Source organism: Elephantulus edwardii, unplaced genomic scaffold (genome assembly GCF_000299155.1).
Source record: "Elephantulus edwardii isolate Elephantulus edwardi_28Jun2011 unplaced genomic scaffold, EleEdw1.0 scaffold00098, whole genome shotgun sequence".
Lineage (NCBI taxonomy): Eukaryota > Metazoa > Chordata > Mammalia > Macroscelidea > Macroscelididae > Elephantulus > Elephantulus edwardii.
In genome coordinates, this window is record NW_006399848.1 from 6,609,720 (window position 1) to 6,629,077 (window position 19,358).

Sequence of the window (19,358 nt, forward strand, 5' to 3'; positions counted from 1 at the left end):
CCAGCAGTATTGTTATACTTGTTCAAAACAGAACTCATAAGGCAGATAAAAATTGATGTTAGTTAAGGACAATGATCTGTTTTTTTTAAGAAGCACTTCTAGACAGACACCACCACAAAGCAAACCCAACAGTGAATGAGTGGTCCCTCTTTTTTAACCAATGTAGAGCTCTGGAGCTCTGCAGTGATCGGCCTAAGCTTTCTCCAAGGATGTGTAGTACTCTGTCAGCACCGTCCATGCCTTGGGGGCCATGAACCCTTCAGGAGGTTTCTGGCCTTCTCGGGCAAGTTTGCGCATCCGTGTTCCGGAAATAAACTCAAAGTCTTCATGGTGTTCTGCATCATAGTAGTCCATCCGCTTCTTTTTCTTGTTGTAAGCTGCAACTCGAAAGGGAACGATTTCCAAGGTGATTAGACCAGGGACCATTGTCAGCACTTTGGCACCATGACTCGGCTCATAAAGATCCTTCCCAGTTTCTGGATGAGGCATGCCGGCCGGATCTCGTCCAACAAAGTAAAAATTGGCCCCTGCCACCATCCGTGCTCTGCAATGCCACTGGACCTCAGTGGGCCCAGCATACATCATGGGAGATGGGAAGATGGCCACCACAGTTGTTTCAGGATTCAGGACTCCTTCCTCCAGTACTGCAGCATGCTGCTTCATAGCCACATCAAAGGAACATCATCATCCTTGGTCCAGCCACCAAGAGGGTGAAGGAGGAGGACAGGGCGCCGGTAACCCCTCTCTAGAAGTTGCTTATGGGTATCCTGCATCAACAGAGCGTGTCCATTGTGCACTGGGTTGCGCAATTGAAATGCAAAGACAGCATCAGCATTCATATCCTTAAACTTTTGCTTTAGCTCAGTAGGAGTAAGACGGTACTGATCAAGACCATCATGCCAACAAATTCGGTCCAGGACTTGAAGATCCCCTCCAATGAGCCAATCTCCTTGTTCCATGACCATCTCGATGTAGGGGTGGTTCTTGCACGTTGTCCCCCACTGCCTGGCACAGCGCTCCTCTTTCCTGTGCTCAAAAAACTCAGGGTTGCGAAGAATCGCCACACGGCGGCCCTCGTACACCAGAGCCAACGCGGTACAGCCATCCAGCCTCTCTTTATCTTCCTGGGTAGCTGTCAGGACTATAGGCACTGACAAGTTAATGACACCCCCATCTAGAAGACAATCGAAATGAAGGCACTGCAAGTACTCCCTCTCCCTCATAAAGCCATTCAGAGGGGTTGCCCAACCTTCCGCCAGCACCTGCACCCACTGCATGTCCACTTTATTAATTTTCAGTGCTGGTAATGTTTCAGCATCTGTTTTTGCCAAATGAAGTTTATTTTCTGGCACATACAGTTCTTTTACTTCATAAAGAGGCATTCACTGGTACAATGTCCCGCTCTTGTAGAAGCTCCACAACTTGCTGGACACAATCATTTACATCACAGGAGTCTGTTTTCAGCACCAGTTCAGGAGCCTCTGGTTTTTCATACTCAGAATCAATCCCAATGAAACCTTTTATTTCTCCAGTCCTTGCTTTTTTGTACAGTCCTTTGACATCTCTCTGTTCACAAACATGCAAAGGAGCATCAACAAATACTTCAAAAAATGGTAAACTTGCACCTTCATGAATTTGCCTTGCATTGTTCCGATCCTGAGTATAAGGTGATATAAAACTGGTAATGCACACTAGCCCAGCATCTGCAAACAGCTTAGCAACTTCCGCAACACGTCGGACATTCTCTTCTCTGTCTTCAGGACTAAAGCCAAGATTTTTATTGAGACCTTGACGAATGTTGTCACCATCCAAAGTGTAGCACGGGATACCATGGCAAACCAAGTATTCCTCCAAAGCCATGCTCACTGTGGTCTTCCCTGCTCCAGATAATCCTGTTAGCCAAACTGTGCAGCCACGAAAGCCACCTCTGGTCCCCACAACCTGACCACTCTTGTTCCTGCTGACGTGGTGAGCTTGATAGGTGACATTAGTCGCTCTCTGCATTCCCCAATTCTGTGCATTATTGCTCAGCTTCACTTTCTTGCACAGGCTCCCGGGCAACTCCATGGTTGCAAGATGCACTCCGACGCCAAGCTTCTCAGAGTCCAGAGGTTTGCAGGAGCATAAATTTCTTTTTCTATTTTTTTTTATCTCTATTGGACCCAGCCTAAAGCAGATGTGGACCCTTAAGTGCACTGACATATTTACAAGACCATACGACCATACATTTTAAAAAAATGTTAGCATTAAGAGTTCTAAGTCTTTTAATATGGCAATGATTGTTCAGGCGAATTGGAAAGACAGAAAATGTATATTCTTGGTGGACTAACAAAAGAACTAGCAAAACAAATACAATCCTCTGTAAGTCAAAGAAAAGCCAACTCACTATCTTTGAGTAGTTTCAAAACAATACAGAGTGACTCTCCATTGAGTTGCTGAGGCTGTAAATCTTTGTGGAAGGAGATTGCCCACTTTTCTACCACAGACCAACTGGTGGATTTAAATTGTCTACCTTTTAGTGGGCGCCCCAACTGTACTCCACCACATGGACTCCACAAGTGAAAGGAGGAAAGGAAGAAGTGAAATATGTTTTGAGACAGCGTGTTTCTTCTAGGACAAGAGGTATTTAAAATTATACAACTATATACATCTGCATGTGGGTGTTCAAAAGTATGCATCCACTTAATGCTGCTGCTGCTGCTGCTGCTGCTGCTGCTGCTGCTGCTGCTGCTGCTCTTAGGTGCCGTTGGGTCCAATACAATTAATAGCAACCCTATGAACAACAACCCTGCCTATCCTGTGCTGTCCTCACCGTCTCTGACACACTCGAGCCCTTTTCTATAGTTAATATGTTAATTCATCTAGTTGAGAGTCCTCTCTCTTGCTGACCTCTACCTTTCCAAGAATGATGTCCTTCTCCAAGGAATAAATAGCCTCTCGTAGTAACATGCCAAAAGTATGTGACATGAAGCTTTTTTTAATCTCTGCCTACAAGGAGCTCTCTGGCTGCACTTTTTCTAAAACATACCTATTTGTTCTTTTGGCAACCCATGGATGTTCAGTGCTTTTCTCCAACACCACAGCTCAAAAGCATCAATCCTTCTTATGTGATCCGTATTCATTGCCCAGCTCTTAAATGTATAGCAAATGTTTGAAAAGACCTAAATCAGGCACAACTTAGTGCTCAAACTAATATCGTTACTCCTCAATAATTTAGAGAGGTCCCTGACTGCAAACTTTCCCAGTGCAATATGTCTTTGGATCTTCTTACTGCTGGTATCAACTTACTGATTGTGGATCCATGTAAGATGAAGTCACTGACAGTTTCAATCTTTTCACTATCAATCACGATGTTACCTATCAGTCCAGTAGTGAGAATTCCCGTTTTCTTGACATTGAGATGCAATCCATATCGAAAGCTATATTCTTTGATCTTCTACAGGAAGTGATTAATGTCTTTCCCATTTTCAGTAACTAAGACAGTATAATTTGCATAACTTAGGTTGTTGATGAGTCTTCCTTGGATCTTGATTTCACGTTCTTCTTCATAGAGTCCAGCTTCCAATTTTTTCAGCATATGGATTGAATCAATATTGTGAAAAAATACAATCCTGAAGCACCTTTCCTAATTTTAAATGATGGAGTATTCTTCCCTACTCTGTTCGCACAACAGCTTCTTAGTCTAAGTGTAGGTTTTTCATGGGCACAATTAAGTGGTCTGGGATTCCCATTCTTCTCAATGTTAGCCATAATTTGTTATGAGCCACACAGTCAGATGCCTTTGCATAGTCAATAAAGCACAAATAGACATTCTTCAGAAATTCTTTACCTTCAGCCAAGATCCATCTGACATCAGCAATGATATCCCTGGTCCCACGGCCTCTTCTAAATCCAGCTTGAATGTCTGACAGTACTCTATGTACTAGTCTAGTGGGGTTTTAATAATCTTCAGCATATTTTGCTTGCATATGATATTAATCATACTGTTTGAAAATTTCCATATTCTTTTGGATCAACTTTTTTGGAAGTGCAGATAAATATGGATCTCTTCCAGTCAGTCAACCAAGCAGCTGTCCTTCAAATTTTCTAGCATAGACTAGTGAGCATATCCTGGGCTGAATCTGTTAGTTGAAAAGTGTTGATTGATATCCCATTGATTACTAGGACCTTATTTTTTTCCATTGCCTTCAGAAGTACATTTAAACTCCTTTCTTAATTAGCATTGGCTTTTAATTGTAAGTTACGTCCTAAAATATTTCAGTGTAGACCAATTCTTTTTGGTACAGTGATTCGGTGTATTCCTCCATCTGCTTTTGATGCTTCCTGGATCATTCAAGAGTTTGCCCATATTTCGAATTATTTTTCATTTCTTTCAGGTTGAGAAATGACAAGCAAGTTCTTCCCTTTTTATTCTCCAAATCTAGCTCTTGGCACATTCTGTTATAATAGTATGCTTTGTATTATTGAGCTGCTCTTTGAAATTCTCTGTTCATCTCTTTCACTTCAACATCTTTTTCCTTTGTTTTGCTTTCTTGATGCTCTGGCGCAATTTTCAGGGTCTCTTCTGATACCTGTTTTGGTTTTCTCTTTCTTCTCATTTTGTAGTGACCTTTTGCTCTCTTCACGGATGACATCCTTGATGTCATCCCCCAATTTATCTGGTCTTCAGTCATTGATGTTCAATGCTTCAAACCTATTCTTAAGATGGATTTTAAATTTTAAAATCAAATGGAATAGACTCGAGATCATATTTTGGTTCTCCTGGACATGCCTAAATTCTGTGAGCTGAAGTTTTGTTGTTCTCACTTCTAAGGCACATCCTGGTTGCACTTTTTCTAAGAAAGATAATTTATAACATACTACAATATCTTTTCACTCAATAACATATCTGTATGATATGTTGTTGGTAGATGTCATCAAGTTGACTATTACTCATAGCCACCCTTGAACAACAATCTGAAACTTGCTCTATGTCATACTTACTAAATATTCTAAATAATCTCTTGATCATGAACATGTAGCTTCTGCTCATCTTTTTATAATTATAATTAGACTCAAATGTATTTCATTTGTACACATGCTATTTTACTCATATACATGATTACTTTAAGAAACAAAAATTATAAATAGACTTGTTGGGTCAAGGAGTATGAGCAATTTTTTTACTGTGCTAGATGTATATATTTTGTTCATTGTCAAGTACCATCAAGTGTACTCCAATGACACATAACAACCCTATGTACAATAAGCTGAAAAGTTGCCCAGTCTTGGGCCACCCTTACAACCTCCACTCTGCTTCAGCTCATGATTGTACTCCAGGTGTGAATCCATCTTGTGGAGAAATTGTCTCTCCTTTACTGACCTTTGAACTTCCCAAGTACAATGTCTTTTTCCAAGGGGATCTCTAGAAGCCTACTGGTAAGGAGATGCACTGCCAACTAAAAGGCACACAATTCAAATCCACCAGTTGCTCCTTGGGAGAAATATGGTCAATCAAGTCCTGTACGATTTACTGCCTCTAAAAACCAGCTGAAGGTTCTCCTATGACTCAGAGGTACACAACAACAACAACAATCTTCTCCTGACAAAATGCTGAAAGTATAAGAGACAAAATCTCTCTATCTTTGCCTCTAAGCAACACTCTGACTGCTCTTTCATTAAGACAAATTTATTTGTTTTTTGGCAGTCCATGAGATATTCTATACTCTTCACCAACTTCATAATTCAAAGGCATCTCCGTAAAAGTGATATTAGTTTTTATCTACAAACAGGAGTGGATAAAATAGATGAATAGGACCTTCTAAAAATCAAATCTCTTTGCACATACAAAAACTTCTCCAACAGGGTAAAAAGGGAAGCCAAAGATTGGAGAAAAAATATATTTGGTAATGGCATGTCAAACAAGGGACTTCTATCTAGAACTTATAAAATACTCAAGCACCACAACAAGATAAAAGTACATAACCCAGTTAAAAAATGGGCACAGGATATGAACAGACACTTGACCAAAGAAGACATTCAGATGGCAAACAAACACATGAAAAAATGTTCAAAATCCCTAGCTCCAAGAGAGATTCAAATAAAAAAAACTATGAGCTATCATCTCACCCCAGTAAGAATAGCAAAATTTAACAGAACAGCAAACATCAAATGCTGGCAAGGTCATGGAGAAACTGGGAACCCTTATTCACTGTTGGTGGGAGTGTAAAATGGTGCAACCACTATGGAAAGCTGTATGGCACTTTCTCAAAAAGTTGCAAATAGAAATACCATTAGACCCAGCAATTCCACTACTGGGAATATACCTGACACCCAAGAAGATATATGCACACCCATGTATATTGTAGCTTTGTTCACAATAGCAAAGATCTGGAAACAACCCAGGTGCCCATCAACAAATGAATGGATAGAGAAACTCTGGTATATTCACACTATGAAATACTATGCAACATTGAAAAACAAGAAACTAATGAAATATTCAAAATGGATGACCCTGGAGGACATTATGCTGAGTGAAATATCTCAATCACAAAAAGGACAAATATTGCATAAGGCCACTGTTGTTAAACGGGACTGACATCAGGGTTGAGGGAAGACAGAGAAGGGGGAGAGGAATGATGTATATTCTATATTGCATTGAAACAGATGAGGGAGAGAACTGTTTAAAAGGGACATATGAATGGGTATTCTTGTCATTACAGAAGTCTAGAGTGAAGGCTGCATAGTGAAGTGGACTTGGGGGGGAGGGATTGCACAACAGTGAGAGTTTTTGGTTTTCTTTTCAAGGAGAAGAGTGAATTCAGGGGTAGGGAGAAAAGTGCAACAATGAATAACTGGAAACTCTAAGTCTCTGTAAATTTTCATTAAAATTAATTTTTTTTAAAAAGTGATAATAGGTTTTACACCCAATAACGATAAATGAAAAGGAAGCAGCAAGTCTTTTAAAAATTCACAATTTGAAAAGACAGAAATTACAAATGAAGAGATGTTGTTGTTGTTAGGTGCTGTCGGGTCAAGTAGGACTCATTGCAACCCTATGAACAAAAGATATAAATCCTGTTCTATCCTGCACCATCCTCACATTTCCTGACACACAAGAACCCATTACAACAGTTCCCATATCAATCCACCTATATGAGAATCTTCCTCTCTTTCGCTGACTGTTCACCCTTCCCAGAATCATATCCCTCTCAAAGGAATAGCCCCTCTTAGCAACATATCCAAAGTATGTGAAGAGAAGCCTCATCATTCTTATCTTCAAAGAGCACTCTGGCTGCCCCTCTCCAAGACATGTTTGTTTATTCTTTTGGCAGTCCATGGGATGTTCAGTGCTTTTCTCCAAAACCACAGCTCACAGGCATCAATTCTTTTTTCTGTAATCTTTCTTCATTGTCCAGCTCTCAGATGCATAGCAAGTAATAAGAAAAACCATGGCCTGAATTAGATGCACCTTAGTCCTCAAACTGACATTCTTACTCCTCAGTAATTTGGAGAGGTCCCTAACTGAAGATTTTCCCAGTGCAATGTGCCTCCTTATTTCCTGACTACTGATACTTAAGAATATTAACTGTGATAGCAGACAATATATAGTAACTATTTCATAGTTGTTAAGAAGCAAAGAAACTATTATCATTTTGGAAGAAAAAAATTCTGATTTTTTTTTTCAAAACCGTTAAAACTTAAGTGTTTATATTCATAATGTTATTACCAAGCTACTCCTTGGAAGCAAGGATTTTGAAGCTCCATCTAACATACTTTGGGCATGTTGCCAGGAGGTACCAATTCTTGGAGAAGGACATCATGCTTGGAAGAGTGAAAATCAGCATAGGAGAAAAAGACCCTGAAAGTGCAACTAGGGTTCTCCTTAAAGGCTAAGAGGGTGAAACTTTGTCTCACATACTTTGAGCATGTTATTAGGAAAGGCCAATCCTTAGACAAAGACACCATGCTTGGAAAGGCAGTGGGTCAGTGAAAAAGAAGAAGACTTAGAAAGAGATGGATGTCACAGTAACTTTAACAGTAGGCTCAAGTATATTAGAAATGGTGAGCATGGGACAGGATAAGACAAGGTTCAGATATGTTGTTTACAGAGTTACTAAGAGTCTCAGTTGACTCAAAGGCTCTTAACAACAATAGAGTCAATGAACTCAATCAACCAACCAACCAACAGCCAGTCATGCCATTTTTGCATTATGGAAGGGAAATGTCATTTGGCTGAATTTCTCTTATTTCATCCAAGAACTTAACCTTCTATAATCTTTGTCCTCTCTTCAGATGACAGAGAAATAGTAAGCAAAAACACTTCCGTACCACAGTCCTTTAAAAAATAACCTAAATAAGTAATGTGTACAATTCTTTATGACAAAATATAAACTTAACTGGAGCATAGTATGCTCATCATATGAAAATGAAATTAAATTTCATTTATGAATATATTTCATGAATATAGAAATTATAAGCTAGACCACCATGCAAATTTAGCACCATGCACATTTAGCTCATCATATAAAAATTAATTTCTCTTTGAGAAAATGTACGCATTTGAAATCCATTCAACTGATTGCACAACTGTTGTATAACATTAACATACTATTGTTTTACTTCTAATTTGTTTACAATAGTGTGTAGGTATTGTCACAACTTGTAGCATCAACATCAATATGTGATCCCAGAACATGAAGTAGTTTTACATTCAAATGACAATTCTCCATTCTACTGTGTCTTTTCAGCATTCTAATTTCATTTTGCAGCAAATTGAGGTTGATCATTAAAATGTTCTGGAAATTTGTACATTAGTATCTTCTTTCTCAAGCAAGGTTTCATTTCAGACAATTCCGTAGTAGAAAGAGAACACATCTTCTATCTCTTCAAATAAACAAGTCTCCCTGTATAAATATAAGAGTCAGCCCCTGGATTTCTGGGATAATAAATCTTACGTGTTCCCCAGATGCTGCTGCCATGGTGATAGACTAGCTGGCAACCTTCTGGACTGCTTTATTATAATGCCAGACTCTGTTATTTGTTAAAGTAGAAAAAAATTCTTCTAAAGTAAATTGTTTTCTAAGTTATCTCCCCTTTTCTCTGTAACTATGGTGTCTAGACAAGATTTAGTCTAGACTAATAATCAACTGCCATTTCCCACGTGCAGTTTCTATGGTTTGTTTTGTCATGACACTAATCTTCTAAATGTTATTGAATTCATTTATAAGTTAGACATTTAGCAACCATGCCAACTACTATATTCACAAGCAACTTAAAAAGCCAACATTCAGGCAGGTTGATTGAATTAATTATGAAAATATCCTGCGGGAGAATAAAACAAAACTAGAATGAAATTTCTTTTTAGATTTTGATTAATTGTTATCCAGTCATCTACATTAACTTTCTTCACATTTTTCAAAAGGACTATACCAAAAATGACTGGAACAGCACATCAGCAGAGAACTGCCAGAAGTCCAGGCTGGATTTGGAAGGGGTCGTGGTACTAGGGATATGGTAGCTAATGTTAGATGGATCTTAGCTGAAAGCAGGGAATACCAGAGGAATGTATATCTGTGTTTCATTGACTATGCAACGGCATTTGACTGTGTGGACCATAACAAACGGTGGCTGACTCTGAGAAGAATGGGAATCCCAGAACACTTGATCATGCTAATGAGAAACCTATACTTGAACCAAGAGGCAGTTGTCAGAACAAAGCAAGGAAACACTGCATGGTTCAAAATTGGGAAGGGCATACGCCAGGTATGCGTCCTGTCTCCATACCTTTTCGAACTGTATGCAGAACAGATTATCCAGGAAGCTGGGCTCTATGAGGAGAAATGTGGGGTCAAGATTGGTGGAAGATCTATCAACAGTCTGCGTTATACAGATGACACAACCCTGCTTGCTGAAACTGAAGAGGACCTGAAGCACTTGCTGCAGAGGGTCAAGGACTGCAGCCTTCAATATGGATTGAGGCTCAATGTCAAGAAGACAAAGATTCTCACAGCTGGGCCAATTGGTAGCACCAGGATGGATGGTGAGAGATTGAGATTGCTCACAGCTTTAGTTTGCTTGGCTCCACAGTCAACACTCTTGGCACCAGTAGCCAGGAAATTAAAAGGCACATTGCCATGGGAAAGTCTGCTGTTAGGGACCTCTCAAAAGTACTGAAGAGAAATGGTGTCTCTCTAGAGACTAAGGTGCGTCTGATACAGACCATGGTCTTTGCTATCACTTCTTATGCATCAGAGAGTTGGACAATGACTAAGGAGGATAGAAGGAGAATCGATGCCTTCGAGCTGTGGTGCTGGAAAAGAGTATTGAGGACACCATGGCCTACTAGGAAAACAAACAGATTTATCCTGGAAAGGGTTAAACGGGGCAGCTCCTTAGAGGTAAGAATTCAGAGGCTCCGTCTAACATTCTTTGAGCATGTTGTAAGGAGGGGCCAGTCCTTGGAGAGGAACATCATGCTTGGGATGGTGGAGGGACAGCGCAGGAGGGGAAGGCCCTCTATGAGGTGCATTGATTCAGTGACTGGGGTAATCGGATGGGTGTATCAGAGACAGTGTGATTGGCATAGGACAGAGCAGAGTTTAGGGTTGTTGTACATAGGGCTGCTATGAGTCGCAAGCGACTCGACAGCAGATAACAACAACAGCATAAGACCAGAGTGGCTGATTTTCAATAACAGTATCTATAGATGATGCATGCTTTACATATACTGTTGTTGTTGATTGCCATTGAATTGAGCATGACTCATAGTGACCCTATGAACAAAAGGCCTGAAGCCTTTCTATAACTATCGTCATTTATCAAAGTTCATACAGTTTCCAGAGGCATAACCTGAGTTAATTCTGGAAATAATAATAATAATAATAATTATTATTATTATTATTATTATTATCATCATCATCATCATCCTGATTTATATAGGAAGAAATCAAGTCTCAAGATGATTTAAAAAATTGTCCATAGTTGTTCAGGTAATAATGTCATGATAGAGCAGAGCTTGCATTCATATCTATAAACTCCAAACATTATGCTTATTTATTTGTAACAGTTCTCTCAGATACTCATCTCCAGAAAACAAATCTAAAGGAAATTATACTGTTGTTGTTGTTATATGCTGTTAAGTCAGAACAAACTCATAGCTGAGCCTCCAGAAGGTTTTCAGAGCCTGTAAACTGTACAGGAGGAGATTCCCTATTTTCCTCATGCAGAGCAGCTGGTGGAGTTAAACCACATGTGTTTGAGTTGGCAGAGCAACTTCTTACCCACTAGGCCACCAGAGCTCCCTAATCACAGTGTTATTGTTCTCGTGTGCAATCTATTTATAGCTGACCCTCCAGGGGGTTTTCAGAGGCAATGAATCTTGAGAGAGGAGATTGCTCATCTTTCTCCAATGGAGCAGCTTGTGGATTTGAACCTCATACCTGTCAATTGGCAGTGCAGTTCCTTACCACTAGCCCACTGGAGCTGGCATTGCTAATTATTATTGAAAAGATTATAACTCACTGGCAACCCAATGTGTGAAGGGTAGAAATTTCTTCACAGAGCTTACAGATGACCAGACTTTACTTTTGAGACACTCTAGGCGGATTTGTACCTCCAACCTTTTGATTATTAGTTCCTTCTTAAGCATTTGTGTCCATCAACTACACAGAACTCTATTTTACAATTAAAGTTGTTGTTGTTGCTTTGTGCCATCAAGTCACTTGCAACTCATAGCGACCCTATGTACCACATCCCTAATGTACAACAGCCCTATACCCTCCTTATTCCAATCCTTTGATTATTAGTTCCTTCTTAAGCATTTGCGTCCGTCAACTACACAGAACTCTATTTTACAATTAAAGTTGTTGTTGTTGTTGCTTTGTGCCATCAAGTCACTTGCAACTCATAGTGACCCTATGTACCACAGCCCTAATGTACAACAGCCCCATACCTTCCTTAATCCTGTGCCAATCTTATTGTTTCCAGCATACCTATTCCATTACCCCAGTCACTGAATCAATCCATCTCAGCAAGGATCTTCCTCTCCTGTGCTGTCCCTCCACCCTTCCAAGCATGACTCTCTCCAAGGACTGGTCCCTCCTTAAAATATGTCCAAGGTATGTTAGATGAAATTTCAGAATCCTTGCCTCCAAGGAGTAGCCTGGTTTGAACCTCTGTAGGATGAACCTGTGTGTTCTCCTAGCCCTCCATCGTATATATACAATATACTCTTCTCCAGCACCACAGCTCAAAAACATCAATTCTCCTTCTATCATCCCTAGTCATTGTCCAACTTTTTTTTTTTACTTTTTTTTATTGTCCAACTTTTTAACACATAGCAAGTAATTGCAAAGAGCATGGCCTGAATCCAGTGCACCTTATTCTTCAGACTGACATCATTGCTCTTCAGTACTTAGAAGAGGTCTCTAACAGCAGACTTTCCCAATGCAATTCATCTTTTAATTTCCTGGATGCTAGTGCCAAGAGTTTGATTGTGGAGCCAAAGCAAACTGAAGCTGTTAATAATCTCTATCTCTTTATCATCTATCATGATGCTACCAATAAGCCCAGAGGTGAGAATCTCTGTTTTCTTGATGTTGAGCTGGGGAAATAGAGCACCCAGGATTACAATAGGCATTAGCAATGTTTCCAGTCTTAAACTGAGTTTTGAGCTCATTGGTGCTCATTATATTGTCATATTTTTTTAACATTGATGTCTTTGTTAATTTTTCAGTTTGTATTAAAATGCTATGTAATGCAAATATTGAAAAGAAACAAATTGATGAGTGAGGTTGTGAAATATTTGTCTGAGAATCTTAAAAGTTAATGCTTCTTCTTGGGTAACTTCAAGGCACTCTGTAAGTGGGTTCAGTGCTGCTATGGAATTCACAGAAGCCCCAACTATATACTTACTTGTTGTAACTGTTTCTTTTCTATTTCCATGCCAGACTCAAATCACTCCACTGGCGATTAGAGGAAATCTGTTCCTGGAATAAGAATAGAACAAACCCCAAGAGGATTAGCTCTTCCTGTCAGGTCACTTCAATTCAAGTGAACAATTATGAATTTGGATTTAGGTATTGGGGTAACTACTTTTAAGTCAAGTGGCACTAGGATCTTAATAGTAAGGTAACAGGGTGTGTTGGGTGACTACTATTAAGTCAACAGGTTACTTAATACCTTGACAGAAAAGTACTAGGGTAACTACTAGTAGTTAACTACTATCATGTCAACAGGCACTCGTATCTTGATGGCAAGGTACTAGGTCATGTTTTTACAATAACAACCATCATGATAAATCATTTTTTTAAAAGTACATTTTCTCACAATAGTTATCTCTGTTAGCTTATGTATTAGGGAGCCCTGATGGTACATGACTATGTCCTCAAAAGATAGCTGCTTAGCAAAAGATTGGCAGTTGACCTGCACCAGATTCTGTAAAGATGTACAATCTAAGGGCAGTTCTGCCCCATAAGGATCATTGTGAATTGGAATATAATCAACAGAATGGATATGGTTTGGGTTTTGGTTAGAACGTGTATTTTGTAACTGTAATACCAGTGAAGATAGGCTAACTCACAATTATTTTATCTTCTTCTCAAAGCTAATTGGTGGGGCAGTCTCTATTGTGGCTTGGTCTTATTATTCTTATTGTCCAAGCAATCATCCCTGTGGTCATAAAAAGTCATTATAGAGTCAACAATTATCTTTTAACATTTATGCATGCTACCTTTTATTCTTTCTGTACTTCTAAGTAACAGTCATATGATATTACTTCTTTGATTTTTCATGAACTTCTTAAATTCTCATGTTACTTTTATTAATATTTCTGTTGTTGTTGTTATGTGTCTTCAAGTTGCCTGTGACTCAGAGTGACCCCATGAAGAGCAGATCTGAATCTTGCACTATTCTGGGCCATCCTTCTGATCTCTAACAAGCTCCAGCCTGTTGTTACAGTCACTGTATCAATTCCATCTTGTTGAGGGTCTTCCTCTCTTTCTCTGATCTTCCACTTTTCCCAATGATGTCTTTTTCCAAGAACTTGCCCTTCCTGATAACATGTTCAAAGTACGTGAGATGAAGTTTCATCATCCTTGCCTCTAAGAAGTACCCTGGTTGTATTTCCTCCAAGACAGATTTGTTTGCTCTTTTGGAAGTCCATGGGATACTCAGTATTCTTCTCCAACAACGTAACTCAAAGCCATTGATTCTTCTTCTGTCTTCCTTATTCATTGTCCAGTTTTCAGATGCATAGGAAACAATTGAAAAGACACTTGAATCAGGTACATCTGAGTCTTTAAACAGATATTCTTGTTCTTTAGCATTTTGGAGAGGTCCTTCACAGCAGATTTTCCCAATTCAGCACATTTTCTGATTTCTTGAGTGCTGCTACCTTTGATTGTGGATCCAAGTGAAATGTATACACTGTTGGGGAAGACCTGTGTCAGTAGTAGTTCAGTATTGTTCTGACTGAATCTAAGATGCCAAATGGAGTTACCAGATGGACAGGCAGAAGAAAAGTCAAAACTCAGACATAAATTTGAACATTATAAAATTTATCCACAGGTGACATAAGTTTGAAAGGTATCAGTTATCCACCAGTGGATGAAATAATCTAGGTTGTAAGAGTACGCAGAAAAAATGTCAAAGGTTTTAGTCCTGCAGCAAATCTATAGTCAGCCGCTGAAGAGATAAAAACTCACTCCTTCAAAATAAAAAATTATAAAAAAAAAACACAACTAACTCACTCATTCACTCTTTGCCATTGAGTCAGAACCAACTCATAGCTGAAACCTCCAGCAGGTTTTCAGAGACTGTAAATCACACAGGGGGATTTACCACTCATCTCCCATGAAGCAGCAAGTTAGAGGTTGAAGAGATGAAAAGGAACAACCAGAAAGGACTGGAACTAGGTAAGTGTAATGTCTGTAAATCAAGTGAATGTGTCTCAAGGACCAGATAGTATCAAATACCTCTGGTAGAACAAGAAGCATGAAGCCTAAAAAAAGACTACAGATTTAGTATCATGGCAGTCACAGTGACTTTGAGTAGCTGGTTTTTATATGAAGCTTATAAAAAAAATAGCAGGAAAGAAGGCAGAGTATGAGATTTATGATATAAGGAGATGGATATCATTGTGTGGGAGTTTGTGGGAAATCTTTTTGATTGATTAAAAATTTTTCTTAGTGAAAGAAAGATATTGCTCACTGAAAGTAAGGATACTGGGCAGAGCATTGAAGTTTGATGAGAAGGAGAATGTGTAGTCACCAGGAGCAAGAGAGGAGAGGAGATTGCCCATCTTCCTTACCTGAAACATCTGCTGGATTAAAACCAACAAAGGTTGGTCTTTAGTTTACCAGCACAACTCCCTGCTGAGCTAAACTCTGGTGGCCTCGTGATAAGGAGCTACACTCAAAGGCACATGGTTCAAAACTACCAGCTGCTCCCCAAGAGGATGGGCAATCTCCTCCTCTGAGATCTACAGCATCTGGAAACCCACTGGAGGGGCAGCTATGAGTGGGTTCCAACAAGTTGGCACACAACCATAGCAAGAGGAGCAAGATCAGCCTGGGGAAATCTGACATTATGACTTTAGGGCTTCGTTAGGAGATATTGTTAGGACTAGGCTAAAGGCCCGTGACTTTTAGGGCCCACTGGTGTTAGTGTTACCAATTCAAAGTAAGACCAGTCAGCACAGTGGTATGTTTTCCTCAAGTCTTTTTCATCTGTGGTTGTACAAAAAAGAGTGCTTCATCAGAGATGTGGTTTTCCCAGACAAGGTAAAGGGAGATGAAAATGCATGATTTTTTTTTATTATTCTCAGAGTTTTATAATTTCTCAACAATTGCAACTATATTAGTTAGGGGGTTTTTTGTTTGTTTTATGAATTATTCAGGGCAAACTATGGTCTCTTTCTTCTTTGGAGGGCATAGACAGCAAGTTTATTTGGTGAATGCTGTTGGCAAGCATTATCCAAGAGCTTTAAGATGGAAGCTGTGACAGCCAAGGCAGCTCTCAGGGCTACAGACAGTCCCACACAGGAGAAGGCACGGGGCTCTGGGGATACAGGAAGCACTGCCCTCAGCCATTCAGCACTATACAGACAAGCTCTTCATAGCTGATACAACCATTGCTGTCTTCATGCCCTGCCACCAACATCTCTCCTTCTTTCTCTGTTATCTTCTTGTCCAGTGTGACAAGGACATGCCAGATTTCAGCACCCATGATGGTGCCGTTCCCTTCCTTGTCAAACACCCAAAGGCCTTCAGCACAGTCCTCATCCTTGTTCTTGGCCACAGTTCTGCAGCGTGGGCGGAAGTGCTCACAATCTAGGACCTTCACATTCATCTCATCACTCTTAGGGTTTCCCAGGACCTTGAGCACCTCGGCATTGGTGGGGTTCTGGCCCAGGGCCCGCATTGCATCTCCACACTGGCTGTACAGGATCTTTCCATCATCTGTTCAGTCAAACAGCAGGACGGCCTCCTTAAGTTCTGCAGCCTGGTCTTCGGTGAAGTCACACATCTTGAGCACTCAGGTGTCAGGACCTTTTCCTGCAGTAATGGCCTATGGGCTCTTTCTAAGTGGAATCTCATGCTCTTTGGTTACCACAAATATTCATGTATTATTATGGAAAAATTATCTTTAAAAATAATTTCTTTTTTTTCTAAAGATATACACCAATTCAACAATTTCCACTTGTACAATTGATTGGCATTGACTACATTCTTCAAATTGTGCCACCACCCTCCCTATCATTTTGCAAATTGTCCCTTCACATTTAAATATGCTTACTGATGCTACACTTTTCACTTAAACTTTCAAGTTGCTGTTGACAATTTTATTATGTATAGATAATTCTTTTAAAAAGCGCAATGCTCAAAATAGGTTCTCTTATGTCTTGGGGAAAGTGTAACTAGAGTGTTCCTTGGAGGAAACAAAGTTAGTGAAACTCCACCTCATATATTTTGGACGTGTAGTTAGGAGAGGCTGTTCTTTAGAAGAGGGACATCATACTTGGAAAGATCAGCGAAGGAGAGGAAGATCCTCAGTGAAATGGATTGATACAAATGGATTATGGCAATTTATTCAAATGTGTTGAGGATGATAAGGATGTTACAGGACTGGACAGAATTGAGACCTGTTTATAGGATCACTATGAGTTGCACTCAACTCAACGGCACTTAACAATATTGCTTGTTTTAAAACACTTCAGGGGATAATTTTAGTCTAAAGTTTGAAGATTATCTCAGTGAGTGAAGGGAAAGACAACGGCTTAATAGTTGTTGTTATGTGCCTTCGAGTTGTTTGCAACTCATAGCGACCCTACGTAAAACAGTTCTGAGCCTTGCTCTATCCTGTACCAACCTTATTGTCTCTGAAACACCTACCCCTATTACCCAGTCACCGAATCAATCCATCTCATCGAGGGTCTTCCTCTCTTGCACCCTTCCAAGCATGATGTCCCCCTCCAAGAACTGTTCTCTCTTGGACCTAAATATGTGAGATAGAGTTTCAAAATCCCTCCTTGCAACATTCCCAAAATATGTCAGTTGGAGCTTCAGAATTCTTGTCTCCAAGCAGCATCCAGACTTTACCCTCTCCAGGACAAATCTATTTGTTTTCCTGCCGGTTCATGGTATATTCAATACTCTTCTCCAGCACCACAACTCAAAGGCATCAATACTCTTCCTATTATCCCTAGTCATTGTCCGGCTTTCTAATGCATAGCAAGTAATTGTGAAGACCATGACCTGGATTAGGTGCATCTTAATCTTCAGAGTGACATTGTTGCTCTTCAGTACTCTAGAGACATCCCTGACAGCAGACTTTTTGAATGCAATTAATCTTTTGATTTCCTGACTGCTGATTATTGATTGTGGAGACAAGCAAAGTAAAGCTGTTAACAATCTCACCATCATCTATCATGATGCTGCTAATCAGCCCAGTGGTGAGAATCTTCATTTTGTTGATCTTGATGTTGAGCTTCAATCCATATTTATGGCCTCAGTCCTTAACCTTCTGCAACAAGCGCTTCAGGTCCTTCTCAGTTTTAGCAAGCAGTAATGTGTCATCTACATAACGGAGGTTTTTGATGAGTATCCCTCAAATCTTGATGCCACATGAAAAGGTATGGAGATAGGACACATTCCTGGTGTACACCCTTCCTGATTTTGAACCATGCAGTGTTCCCTTGCTCTATTCTGACAACTGTCTCTTGGTCCAAAGATAGGTTTCACATAAATACAAGTGTTCTGGGATTCTTCTCAGAGTCAGCCACAGTTTGTTGTGACCCACATAGTCAAATGCCTTTGCATAGTCAATGAAGCGCAGACATTTCTCTGATATGCTCTACTAAGGCAAGATACATCTAATATTAGCTATAATATCCCTAGACCATGGCCTCTTCTAAACCCAGCCTGTACTTCCAGCAGTCCTCTGTTTGATGTGTTGTTCCAGTTGTTTTGGATCATTTTCAGCAAAATCTTGCTTGCATGTGATATCAGTGATATTGTTTGATAAATTCTGCACTCTGTCAGGTCACCTTTTTTTGGAATGGGAACAAATATAGATCTCTTCCAGTCAGTTGGCCAGGTGGGTGTCCTCCAGGTTTCTTGGCACAAATTCCTGAATGCATCCAGGGCAGCATCTGTTGTTGAGATATGTCAATGGATATGTTGTCTATTCTTCTTTTTTCCAATTCTTTCAGAGAAACTTGAACTTCTCCCTTCATCATCTCATGGTCTTGCTCATATGTTGTTTCATAAAATTCTTCTGTCAGCCAATTCTTTTTGGTACAATGACTCTGTATACTCCTTCAATATTCTTTTAATGCTTTCTGGATCATTTAATATTCTGTCCAAAGCAGCCTTAAATATTGCAACTCGAGGCTTGAATTTGTTCTTCAGTTCCTTCAGCCTAAGAAATGCTGAGTGAGTTCGGCCCTTTTATTTTCTGACTCCAGCTCTTTGCACATTTCATTGTAATACCTTACTCTGTCTTCCTGCACTGCCCTTTGAAATCTTCTCTTCAACTCATTAATTTCTTCATTTCTTCCATTTGTTTTGTCTTCTCAGTGCTCTAGTGCAATATTCAAAGCCTCATCTACATAGATCTTGATTAGACATTGTAATTAATGTTGTTGTGTTGGTAAGTGCCATCAAGTTGTAGGCGACTCATAGTGACCCTATGAACGAAAGTCCTGGACACCCGTGTATCTTATGTTCTTTCTCCAGGTTCATAGGGTTTCCAGAGGCAAGCTATTATGGAAGTGGATGCTACTCCTGCTTCTGAGCTTGTTATAATCAGGGAGCGCCACCAAACACTGTCCATCATGGGTAACCATTCTCTCATTTGACTCATCAGTGTCACAGTGT

General features: G+C 39.8%; 2 pseudogenes across 1 annotated transcript; both read right to left on the minus strand.

The window, feature by feature from the left end:
• Positions 1-6: 6 nt before the first annotated feature.
• LOC102843691 lies at positions 7-2,067 on the minus strand (annotated as a pseudogene). The gene has a single exon (XR_438927.1). The product of XR_438927.1 is annotated as a 3'-phosphoadenosine 5'-phosphosulfate synthase 1 pseudogene (transcript).
• A 13,995-nt stretch (positions 2,068-16,062) lies between these two features.
• On the minus strand, positions 16,063-16,506 carry LOC102844100 (annotated as a pseudogene).
• Positions 16,507-19,358: the final 2,852 nt, after the last annotated feature.